At 44.3% G+C, this 11,500-nt stretch overlaps 1 protein-coding gene across 3 annotated transcripts in view; it reads right to left on the reverse strand.

The window, feature by feature from the left end:
* LOC122394346 (mitoguardin-like) overlaps positions 1-5,873 on the reverse strand; it is a 37,603-nt gene extending 31,730 nt beyond the window's left edge. The window contains exon 1 of one of the 3 annotated variants that reach the window (XM_043391182.1): positions 5,643-5,873. The gene's annotated coding sequence lies outside the window, so the exon portion shown is untranslated. Of the gene's footprint in view, positions 1-144; positions 201-5,637 lie in introns of those variants that run through there. The other 2 variants (XM_043391181.1, XM_043391179.1) reach the window with 2 other exon arrangements.
* Positions 5,874-11,500: the final 5,627 nt, after the last annotated feature.

The raw sequence follows: 11,500 nt of genomic DNA on the forward strand, positions 1-11,500 counted from the left end.
TACTATTACCACGAGTGGTTACAGCTTGGTCCGGATTGGGTACAGAGTGCTCACTCACCTCCGTTGCAGGGGAAGACATAAGAGTCTGGCAGTCTGATGGTGCATGTCCTGCAACAACTGCTAATTTTGCATCCGATGCCTTACCGTTGAGCTTCAGCCCCTTTTCCTTGCCTTTTTCTTGTACCACACTTTCAGCACTATCACAATCGCCATCACAGTTTGAGTTTGGGCGTCCTCTCGCCGCATTTGTCCGCCGCAAACTGCGCCGCTCCATGACACACCTAGCGGTAAACTTCCAAACTTCAAAAATTGCTTTGTTCAAAAGTAAAGCTTATTTGAGTTTTCTTGTTGCTTCACATTCACAAATAATGATTAAACTTCCAAATATTTTCTCTTGATTTCTTGAAGTTCGATTCTTCGCAGTCCCGGAGCTCTTTGACGCACGTCCACCCAGGCCGGGGTCAGGAAGCATAAACAAATAAATATAGTATAATAAACAAACAATAAACAAACAATAAACAAATAAATAAGTATTGTATCGAGAGTACATGAACCTCCAGGCTCCACGAATCAAACTATTAAAACAGTTACATTAAAGGCGTACCGGTTTCGTCTATTGACTTCTTCAGCGCCGTTGTATGGAACAACGGCGTTTCATACAACGGCGCTGAAGAAGTCAATAGACGAAACCGGTACGCCTTTAATGTAACTGTTTTAATAGTTTGATTCGTGGAGCCTGGAGGTTCATGTACTCTCGATACAGTAATCAGACTGTTTTCAAGAAACCTTCCACACTTTTGAATGCTGAAAAAAGCTCTCTCTCTCTCGCTCTCTCTGGACAGTGCCATTGCGGTGCTGCTAGGCAACAGTATACTGCCTCCTCTGGTGGATGGAGTGGGGTGCCAAAGCTCAGTTATACATGTACCTACATTTCACCATTAAACAATAGATACATACATAAGCGTAGGAACCATGGGTGCAAGGGTGCAGCTGCACCCACAATATTTCTCCAGTGGGTGCAGACAATGTATTCTGCACCCACAATAATCTGAACCAAAAACCCCTTCTTTCATCAACACTACTTCCCACGCAGCATGGCAAATTCAAGATATGTTGCCTACTATCCATCTTTCGAAGCACTTGCTACTGTGATGGTCTTCAAAACTTACATTTGTGCTGAAAAAGGGAAATGGAGCATGTGATTGAACACATACCGAACCGATGACCCACTGTCAAAATGTTTAGCCCGATATCTTCGAAAATGGCTAAGTTGGCCGCTTTTACTTTTTGCGGTAGTCAATATTGACAATATTAGCCCTCGCATGTGTGCAGCGTTTTCCAGCTTCTAATGTGTAGGGGGAGGGGGGTCGGTCGGACCCCCCTGCCGTTCGGCCCCTGATCGAGCTAGAGCTTTGCGGAAAAAAACGAGGGTGTTGCCCGTGACGAGAAGAAGCCGATGATACCCAATTTTAAGGTCCTAGGTCATTGGTTGACCTTCCAGGTCAGGTCAATATTCCAAAAGTCGGTAAAATCGGGACCTGCTAGAACTGCGTAAAGTGAAGCTGTTATCGGGTTTTTCGGGGTGCTGATCACGAATATCTGATGTTAGTTTTGATCACAGATGATTTAATGTTTATGTTTTTCGGAGTTGTTCAAGAGGATAAGTACAAATATTACATTTATTCAGATATTTCGGTACTCGTTGTGGTACCTTCATCGGTGAAATGGCGCACAAAGTTTCGGTTCGTAGTTCGACAATCACATACAATACAAAACACGCGACAACGTCATCTAAAAACCTACACTTTAAATATGCCTGAGAAGACCTAATTACCTAAACCTAAATTAGCACCAAGCATATTACAGGCAATTTACCAGATGTTGGTGACTTTTTTTTATAATAAAACTACAACTGTTGGGGACAAACTTGTAATCTAAGGTTCACAATGGGCGTAATTGTAGGACAAAATATACGAAAAACGATATGAGAAAAGGTGGCGGCCGCTGGGTAAATACTAGAGGTTCTATAAGCTAGCGGTTTGAAGACGACGATACTATGTATGCTGCGGGTCTAGGTTAAGAGAATGTCCCATATGGGGCTCAAACGGACGCCGCCCTCGTCAAGGTTCATAGTGGCCTGTGGCGTTAGCTTGACCTCTATGGCTTCTCGGACCTTGCGCCTCTTCCAGTGACCTTCAGTGGCTAGCGTCTTGGCGGTGAGTGGGTTCAAGTCACCCCTGCAGGTGCTGAAGTGTCTTGCTGTAGCAGACTTGTCCAGCCGTGCGTGCTTGATGTCCGCGACATGTTCTTTGAGTCGGACATCCTTTGGCCTTCCCGATTCGCCGATGTAGACTGAGCCACAGGAACAGGATATCTGGTAGACTACTCCTTTTTTCTTTTCGGGTTTGGGGGCGTCTTTGGCTTTGACTAGGCGGCTTCTTAGGCGGTTCGATGAGTGTGCCACTTGGATTCCAATGGGACGGAGGACTCATCGGAATCCAAGTGGCACACTCATCGAACCGCCTAAGAAGCCGCCTAGTCAAAGCCAAAGACGCCCCCAAACCCGAAAAGAAAAAAGGAGTAGTCTACCAGATATCCTGTTCCTGTGGCTCAGTCTACATCGGCGAATCGGGAAGGCCAAAGGATGTCCGACTCAAAGAACATGTCGCGGACATCAAGCACGCACGGCTGGACAAGTCTGCTACAGCAAGACACTTCAGCACCTGCAGGGGTGACTTGAACCCACTCACCGCCAAGACGCTAGCCACTGAAGGTCACTGGAAGAGGCGCAAGGTCCGAGAAGCCATAGAGGTCAAGCTAACGCCACAGGCCACTATGAACCTTGACGAGGGCGGCGTCCGTTTGAGCCCCATATGGGACATTCTCTTAACCTAGACCCGCAGCATACATAGTATCGTCGTCTTCAAACCGCTAGCTTATAGAACCTCTAGTATTTACCCAGCGGCCGCCACCTTTTCTCATATCGTTTTTCGTATATTTTGTCCTACAATTACGCCCATTGTGAACCTTAGATTACAAGTTTGTCCCCAACAGTTGTAGTTTTATTATAAAAAAAGTCACCAACATCTGGTAAATTGCCTGTAATATGCTTGGTGCTAATTTAGGTTTAGGTAATTAGGTCTTCTCAGGCATATTTAAAGTGTAGGTTTTTAGATGACGTTGTCGCGTGTTTTGTATTGTATGTGATTGTCGAACTACGAACCGAAACTTTGTGCGCCATTTCACCGATGAAGGTACCACAACGAGTACCGAAATATCTGAATAAATGTAATATTTGTACTTATCCTCTTGAACAACTCCGAAAAACATAAACATTAATTACATATAGTCCTGAGGAAAAGTTTTTTAATCATGACACTCAAGTCATATCTCACAGATGATTTCTTCATGCATTTAGGCCAGATCGGGTCAGGTCAGGTCAGGTCACCATTAGGCGTCCTACCGGCTATCCATAGTAGGTGTTAACTACCACTGACGGCGTCGTAGCATGTTACGAAGGCACTGAAACTACTTCGTAAACGTTCAAATGGATGCTAAATTCGAAATCAGCCCGATAAACTACCCTAGAAACATATAAAACTCGAAAAAGTGAACCGAGGTCCAAAGGTCAATGACCTGACCTGACCTTCAGGTGACCTTCACACCCACCGTGATGCCTGGGAAGAACATCATTTCACATATTTGGACGTCTACAATCACAAAAAGACTGGAAACGCGCGGATAATGTGAGCTGACATACGCCAAATCGCGATGCCGGCCGAACATGGTCTCGATAATCAGGTCACAGGTCAAAGGTCTTTTGGGTCAGGGTCATGAAATTTTGAGAGTAGGTGTAAAACTGATCAACTCGAGCGTACTAAAAGTTTCGTCGCGATCGGCCGCTTTTTGCGCGAGTTATTTGCGAACAACCATGGGGGGGGGGTGGGGGTCATCCGACCCCCCTACACATGCGAGTCAATGCTTCCAAATGCACTTATCGGTCGGTACCTTTTAGACATGGTACATCCTCAAAGCTCGTAACGAGCCTTCGCTCGGGTGTCGCTCCCTATCCCCCCCCCCCCCCCCGCTTCACCGGCCATGGCTGGATTTCTGCACCCATGCACCCACAATGTTCCAGCCGTTCCTACGCCCATGGATACATAGATATATCTTCTGCTATTTTTAGCATATGCAGCAGCTAAAAATAGCACTCCTAATAATATTTGGGGCTTCCTGAATCAGCAAATTTACAGCATTGTTCCTTAAAGTTTTTAGGCAAATGATAGGTTCATCTGAAATTGTGAGATTTGTAGTATAGAAATTGCATGCAAAATAGTGTGTTTCTGAGTGAAAGGTGAATGTTTGACCAGTTTCAAACAGTGCTTTTTACCGTACCCATTTTTAGCAGATTCGTACCCATTTTTGGCAGAATTCTGTTATAAATAGCAGACTGCTAAAAATGGCAGATTTTACCATAGTTTCCCCGACTGAGATGCGCCGCGTTTGTCGCAATGCGCCACATTTGCTACAATGCGCCATTTATGACAAATACGATTAAGCATAATGGATTCATCTTTCCTTAGATTAATGGAAATTACAGTGTATGAGCGGCCAGCCGCCCGTGGTCACTCTTTTGCGAGGCTTATATCTCAGCAACCACTTGACCGATTTACACGCTGTAATTTTTGTAGGGTAGCTTCTAGAGATGCCACAAATTTGCAATTTCATTACCTGCCCCGCCCTGCAGCTACCCCTTGCCCAACCACAACTACCCGCAAGCTGATTTTGGCTGAGCCAAATCCGCAAAAAACCCACAATTTTTAAAACCTGTTTTTGCAAGAATAAATAACGCTGGGTCAATGCTCAGGGGCTGAAAATTGTCATAATCCCAGGAGGTGCTTCTCTAGCATCTGCCGAATGGAAGCTTCAAATTCTTGGGTAGAAAAGCAAGTGTAGGTACGTTTTCCAAGCAGCATCACTCTCCTTGCGGCTTACGCAAAGCTTTTTGTGTCTCAGACGTATGTTAAGCACCCCTGGAGGACTATTGCATGGTGACTTTGGAATTTCAGGGGGTGCTCGAGAACCCCCAAAATCCCTAATTATTCACCCGCCAATGCTAGAGCTATATAAACCTTACTTGCTTCATTGCTCTTCAGAAAAAAGACATCAAACAAATAGTAAGGACTTGAAATTGCTATGCTTAGTCCTAAGGAAGTGCACACTGGATAGTGGAAAATGAATAATGCATCAATACATTTGAAATTCCGGTAAAAGTATACATTGAGTCCGAGTGACTGTCTAAAGATAAAGTTTTCATATTCTTACATTATTTGACATCCTGAATCCAAAAATGATACTTATATGTCCTGGAAATAAAAGGAAAACATAATCAAACCTGACCTAACAGCTAACCTTACCTATTTACCTACAAACCTACCAACCTAAAACCTAAAACCTACAAACCTACAACCTAACCTAACCTAAAACCTACAAACCTACAACCTAACCTAACCTAAAACCTAATTTTTTTGCTGTTACAGATTTGTATCAACAGCGTCACAATTGTCCACTCGGACCTAATATATACTAATACCGAAATTCCTTTCTGAAAAGAGTTCAATAAAATCTTTCTCTCACCTTACCCTTCAACATTTGCTGAGGATCAAAATTTCACTCTGGTTCCCTCTCAACGTGAGGCTTGGGCTTCTGGAATTATATTGTTATCAAAATGAATGTTGATATAAAAAGATGTGCGATTTCCAGTTGAAAATAAATAGTGACTAGGTGAATAACGAGTATCCAGTCGATCTACCTTCTACACATAAAACAAATCATGCAAAATCCCAGCGGCAGAAACCAACTAACCACCACCCAGGGCAGTTGGGGAAACTACGAGGCGAATGTCAAAAAATGGATTGGTCAATAAATACGTCTGTCAAACTAGCAGCGAGCAGCGAGCAGCGAGTCCAGCAGCGAGAAACGGGCCATCCCGATTTAGCTGAAATTTGGCTCACAGAGCCTTCTCAGCACGCTGATTCCGAAAATCATGGTCTCCAGGGTGGAAATATTGACCGTTCTCGAGATAGAACCCTCTAAAGTTCTTACCACCCATGACCGGGCCATCCCGATTTGGCTGAAAATTGGTTCACAGAGCCTTCTCAGCACGCTGATTCCGAAAATCATGGTCTCTAGGGTGGAAATATTGACCGTTCTCGAGATAGAACACTCGCAGCGAGTCCAGCAGCGAGAAACGGGCCATCCCGATTTGGCTGAAATTTGGCTCACAGAGCCTTCTCAGCACGCTGATTCCGAAAATCATGGTCTCTAGGGTGGAAATATTGACCGTTCTCGAGATAGAACCCTCTAAAGTTCTTACCACCCATGACCGGGCCATCCCGATTTGGCTGAAAATTGGCTCACAGAGCCTTCTCAGCACGCTGATTCCGAAAATCATGGTCTCTAGGGTGGAAATATTGACCGTTCTCGAGATAGAACCCTCTAAAGTTCTTACCACCCATGACCGGGCCATCCCGATTTGGCTGAAAATTGGCTCACAGAGGCTTCTCAGCACGGTGATTCCGAAAATCATGGTCTCAAGGGTGGAAATATTGACCGTTCTCGAGGTAGAACCCTCTAAAGTTCTTACCAGCCATGACCGGGCCATCCCGATTTGGCTGAAAATTGGCTCACAGAGCCTTCTCAGCACGCTGATTCCGAAAATCATGGTCTCTAGGGTGGAAATATTGACCGTTCTCGAGATAGAACCCTCGCAGCGAGTCCATTAGCGAGAAACGGGCCATCCCGATTTAGCTGAAATTTGGCTCACAGAGCTTTCTCAGCACGCTGATTCCGAAAATCATGGTCTCTAGGGTGGAAATATTGACCGTTCTCGAGATAGAACCCTCTAAAGTTCTTACCACCCATGACCGGGCCATCCCGATTTTGCTTAAAATTGGCTCACAGAGCCTTCTCAGCACGCTGATTCCGAAAATCATGGTCTCTAGGGTGGAAATATTGAGGGTTCTATCTCGAGAACGGTCAATATTTCCACCCTAGAGACCATGATTTTCGGAATCAGCGTGCTGAGAAGCCTCTGTGAGCCAATTTTCAGCCAAATCGGGATGGCCCGGTCATGGGTGGTAAGAACTTAAGAGGGTTCTATCTCGAGAACGGTCAATATTTCCATCCTTGAGACCATGATTTTCGGAATCACCGTGCTGAGAAGGCTCTGTGAGCCAATTTTCAGCCAAATCGGGATGGCCCGGTCATGGGTGGTAAGAACTTTAGAGGGTTCTATCTCGAGAACGGTCAATATTTCCACCCTAGAGACCATGATTTTCGGAATCAGCGTGCTGAGAAGGCTCTGTGAGCCAATTTTCAGCCAAATCGGGATGGCCCGGTCATGGATGGTAAGAACTTTAGAGGGTTCTATCTCGAGAATGGTCAATATTTCCGCCCTAGAGACCATTATTTTCGGAATCAGCGTGCTGAGAAGGCTCTGTGAGCCAATTTTCAGCCAAATCGGGATGGCCCGGTCATGGATGGTAAGAACTTTAGAGGGTTCTATCTCGAGAACGGTCAATATTTCCACCCTAGAGACCATGATTTTCGGAATCAGCGTGCTGAGAAGGCTCTGTGAGCCAAATTTCAGCTAAATCGGGATGGCCCGTTTCTCGCTGCTGGACTCGCTGCGAGGGTTCTATCTCGAGAACGGTCAATATTTCCACCCTAGAGACCATGATTTTCGGAATCAGGGTGCTGAGAAGGCTCTGTGAGCCAATTTTCAGCCAAATCGGGATGGCCCGGTCATGGGTGGTAAGAACTTTAGAGGGTTCTATCTCGAGAACGGTCAATATTTCCACCCTAAAGACCATGTTTTTCGGAATCAGCGTGCTGAGAAGGCTCTGTGAGCCAATTTTCAGCCAAATCGGGATGGCCCGGTCATGGGTGGTAAGAACTTTAGAGGGTTCTATCTCGAGAACGGTCAATATTTCCACCCTAGAGACCATGATTTTCGGAATCAGCGTGCTGAGAAGGCTCTGTGAGCCAAATTTCAGCTAAATCGGGATGGCCCGTTTCTCGCTGCTGGACTCGCTGCGAGGGTTCTATCTCGAGAACGGTCAATATTTCCACCCTAGAGACCATGATTTTCGGAATCAGCGTGCTGAGAAGGCTCTGTGAGCCAATTTTCAGCCAAATCGGGATGGCCCGGTCATGGATGGTAAAAACTATAGAGGGTTCTATCTCGAGAACGGTCAATATTTCCACCCTAGAGACCATGATTTTCGGAATCAGCGTGCTGAGAAGGCTCTGTGAGCCAATTTTCAGCCAAATCGGGATGGCCCGGTCATGGATGGTAAGAACTTTAGAGGGTTCTATCTCGAGAACGGTCAATATTTCCACCCTAGAGACCATGATTTTCGGAATCAGCGTGCTGAGAAGGCTCTGTGAGCCAATTTTCAGCCAAATCGGGATGGCCCGGCCATGGATGGTAAGAACTTTAGAGGGTTCTATCTCGAGAACGGTCAATATTTCCACCCTAGAGACCATGATTTTCGGAATCAGCGTGCTGAGAAGGCTCTGTGTGCCAAATTTCAGCTAAATCGGGATGGCCCGTTTCTCGCTGCTGGACTCGCTGCTCGCTGCTCGCTGCTAGTTTGACAGACGTTCAATAAATGGACTTTTGATGACCATATATGGGCATAAATGCAGCCCCCGCTACTAAGGGTGAAAAACGGTATAACAAGCCGGTACTTGCGGTATCGCGTCCACTTATTGGAGAGAAAAGGCTTCCATTTTTCACTAGGAATTAGTGTGATTTGATTAAATTCGGTCAAAAATGGCGATAGGAAAACGGCTTTTCTGCAGGTTCTGGGCGTCACAATCAGCTGGCCATTCAATAAATGGATTGGTTTTATGAAAGAAAATTGTTAAAAGATTTAATTTAATTACAATAAACAAAAATATTTAATTCTAAAATAATAACTTAACTACAATTAGAAAAACCATAAACAAAATAATAAAAATAGTGGCATTTTTAAACCACGGTACTGCTTACATTTCTTGGCGCGTCTGTTTCAATCCGCCATATTTGCCAATCACGGTTTGACCTTGCGTTGTAACTCTGCGATTTAGAGCCGCCAGTTAATTATGCACCGGGTGAGTGTAGGTCTTGTGTGGTTAAAAAAACATTATTATGCCTTATTTTTTCATTTGAATGCTGAAATTCATTGAAAACATGAAGTTGTCTGATTTTATGACCATATATGGTCATCGCCCCGCCCACTCCAGCCGCTGATTGGCTAATCCAATTTTTGTTTGGCTCCTCGTAGTTTCCCCAACTGAGGGGGTACGCTCCACGTCCATCAATTGAGCAACAGATTGATATTCGCGAATATCAAACTAAAAATTCGATATTCGGACGGGGAACGCAATAACTCAAGAACCAGTGAACCGATTTTGATGAAAAGACCCTCATCCGATTCCTCGTTCCTTATTGCAGGTTGTCAGCGATTTCCAGGTCACTAGGTCATGACTTTCAAGGTCAAGGTCAAGGTCAAAGGACGGGGAACGCTCTACAGCCTAAAGTTACCGTCCGATTGGCTTGTAAATGGTCTCAATCGATTCCTTGACCCCGATTCCAGGTTGACAGCGATTTCCAGGTCACTAGGTCATGACCTTCAAGGTCAAGGTCAAGGTCAAAGGACGGGGAACGCTCTACAGCCTAAAGTTACCGTCCGATTGGCTTGTAAATGGTCTCAATCGATTCCCCGACCCCGATTCCAGGTTGATAGCGATTTCTAGGTCACTAGGTCATGACCTTCAAGGTCATTTTCATTAAAGGGTCCCTCCCACCTTCAAAAAAGTTAATGAATTGGCATGAAAGTGATGTCGCTCGGTTCAGAAAGAGCAAAAACGAATATCTACCAAATTTCATCGAAAAATATTCACCGGTTTTCAAGATATTAGACTTTTACTTTTGTTTACTTTTTGGGATCTCCGCTGCTCCTAGCGACTTTATTTGAAAGTGCGGCATTTGTTGCGCGCAAAGCAGCATATACCACCGCGTGCTACAAAACGTTTTAGTCAAACATTTAACGGACGTTCGAAAGCCTGATGACGTCATCAGATTCCCGTAATGGTTAAGAGATAGGGACCACGCTGGTCCCACCCTGCAAGTAAAGGGAAGAATATATATTACTGACCGGGCCGACGAAATTATTTGGAAACGAGGTTTGCAAAATTGACGGAGGCCCGAGTGCGGAGCACGAGGGCCGGAGTCAAATTTTGCAAGCCGAGTTTCCAAATAATTTCGTACGGCTGAGGTCAGTAAGATTTTTCCTACATGCCGGGGTATGTCATAAGCACAGCACGAGCCGGGCAGTAAAACTATGACCAAGAAACTGTCGGTGTCAAAATGCCATGTTATTTGATAGGCCGGGCAGTAAACAAAAGTTTACTGCCCGGGTTTACTGCCCAGGGCAATGACCTCTGAACTATTGTTTATCGCATTAGCCCAGAGGTATAATTGACAGGGAGTGTATAATTGACATCATTATTGCATGATATTTGCCTCTTAAAATTAGAAAACTGACCTTTTTGGTAAACAATATCTGCTCTGCTCATCAAGGGTTTTGAAATATTTTTGTTCAAAAGTTTGTAGCCCTTTCCTCGAAAAAAAAACATGTAAAATATGTTAAATATAATGTATTTCACGAAGTTTAGCCATAGGGCATCAACAAAGCACGATTACATGAATAAAGGAAAGATTCTTGCAAGAGCACTGGAAAATTCACGTTTAATCACTAGAAATATTATACTTTCTTCTTGTTCTTATGTCGTGGCAAATCATTCATGTATTATGTTCCTTGCCGATATCAACTTGTTGTGCCATTCGAGTTGATGTTTTCAAACGCGATTCTTTTTGAAGTAAGGAGTTTGATGCATTTTCTTCTATCAATTTTCTTTAAAGCTTTATCAACAGCAGTAGCGCAATCACTGTTAGGAAATTATGGACAAAACAATCGTATAAAAGTGACACCAAAACCTGTCGAAACTGCTTAACAGGTAGGTATGCGGCATGTAGGAAAAATCTTACTGACCTCAGCCGTACGAAATTATTTGGAAACTCGGCTTGCAAATTTTGACTCCGGCCCTCGTGCTCCGCACTCGGGCCTCCGTCAATTTTGCAAACCTCGTTTCCAAATAATTTCGTCGGCCCGGTCAGTAATATATATTCCTACATGCTGCATACCTATTAAAACGTTTTGACAGGTTTTGGTGACACTTATACAATTGTTTTGTCCATAACTTCGTGATAATTTCCTAACAATGATTGTGCTACTGCTGTGGATAAAGCTCTGAAGGAAATTCATAGAAGAAAATGCATCAGAATACCTTACTTTCAAAAGAATCTCGTCTAAAAAATATCAACACAGAATGGCACAACAACTGGATATCCGAGGAACATAATACATGAATAATTTGCCACGACATAAGA

This window comes from Amphibalanus amphitrite, unplaced genomic scaffold (assembly GCF_019059575.1).
Source record: "Amphibalanus amphitrite isolate SeventyFive unplaced genomic scaffold, NRLGWU_Aamphi_draft 000586F_arrow, whole genome shotgun sequence".
NCBI lineage: Eukaryota > Metazoa > Arthropoda > Thecostraca > Balanomorpha > Balanidae > Amphibalanus > Amphibalanus amphitrite.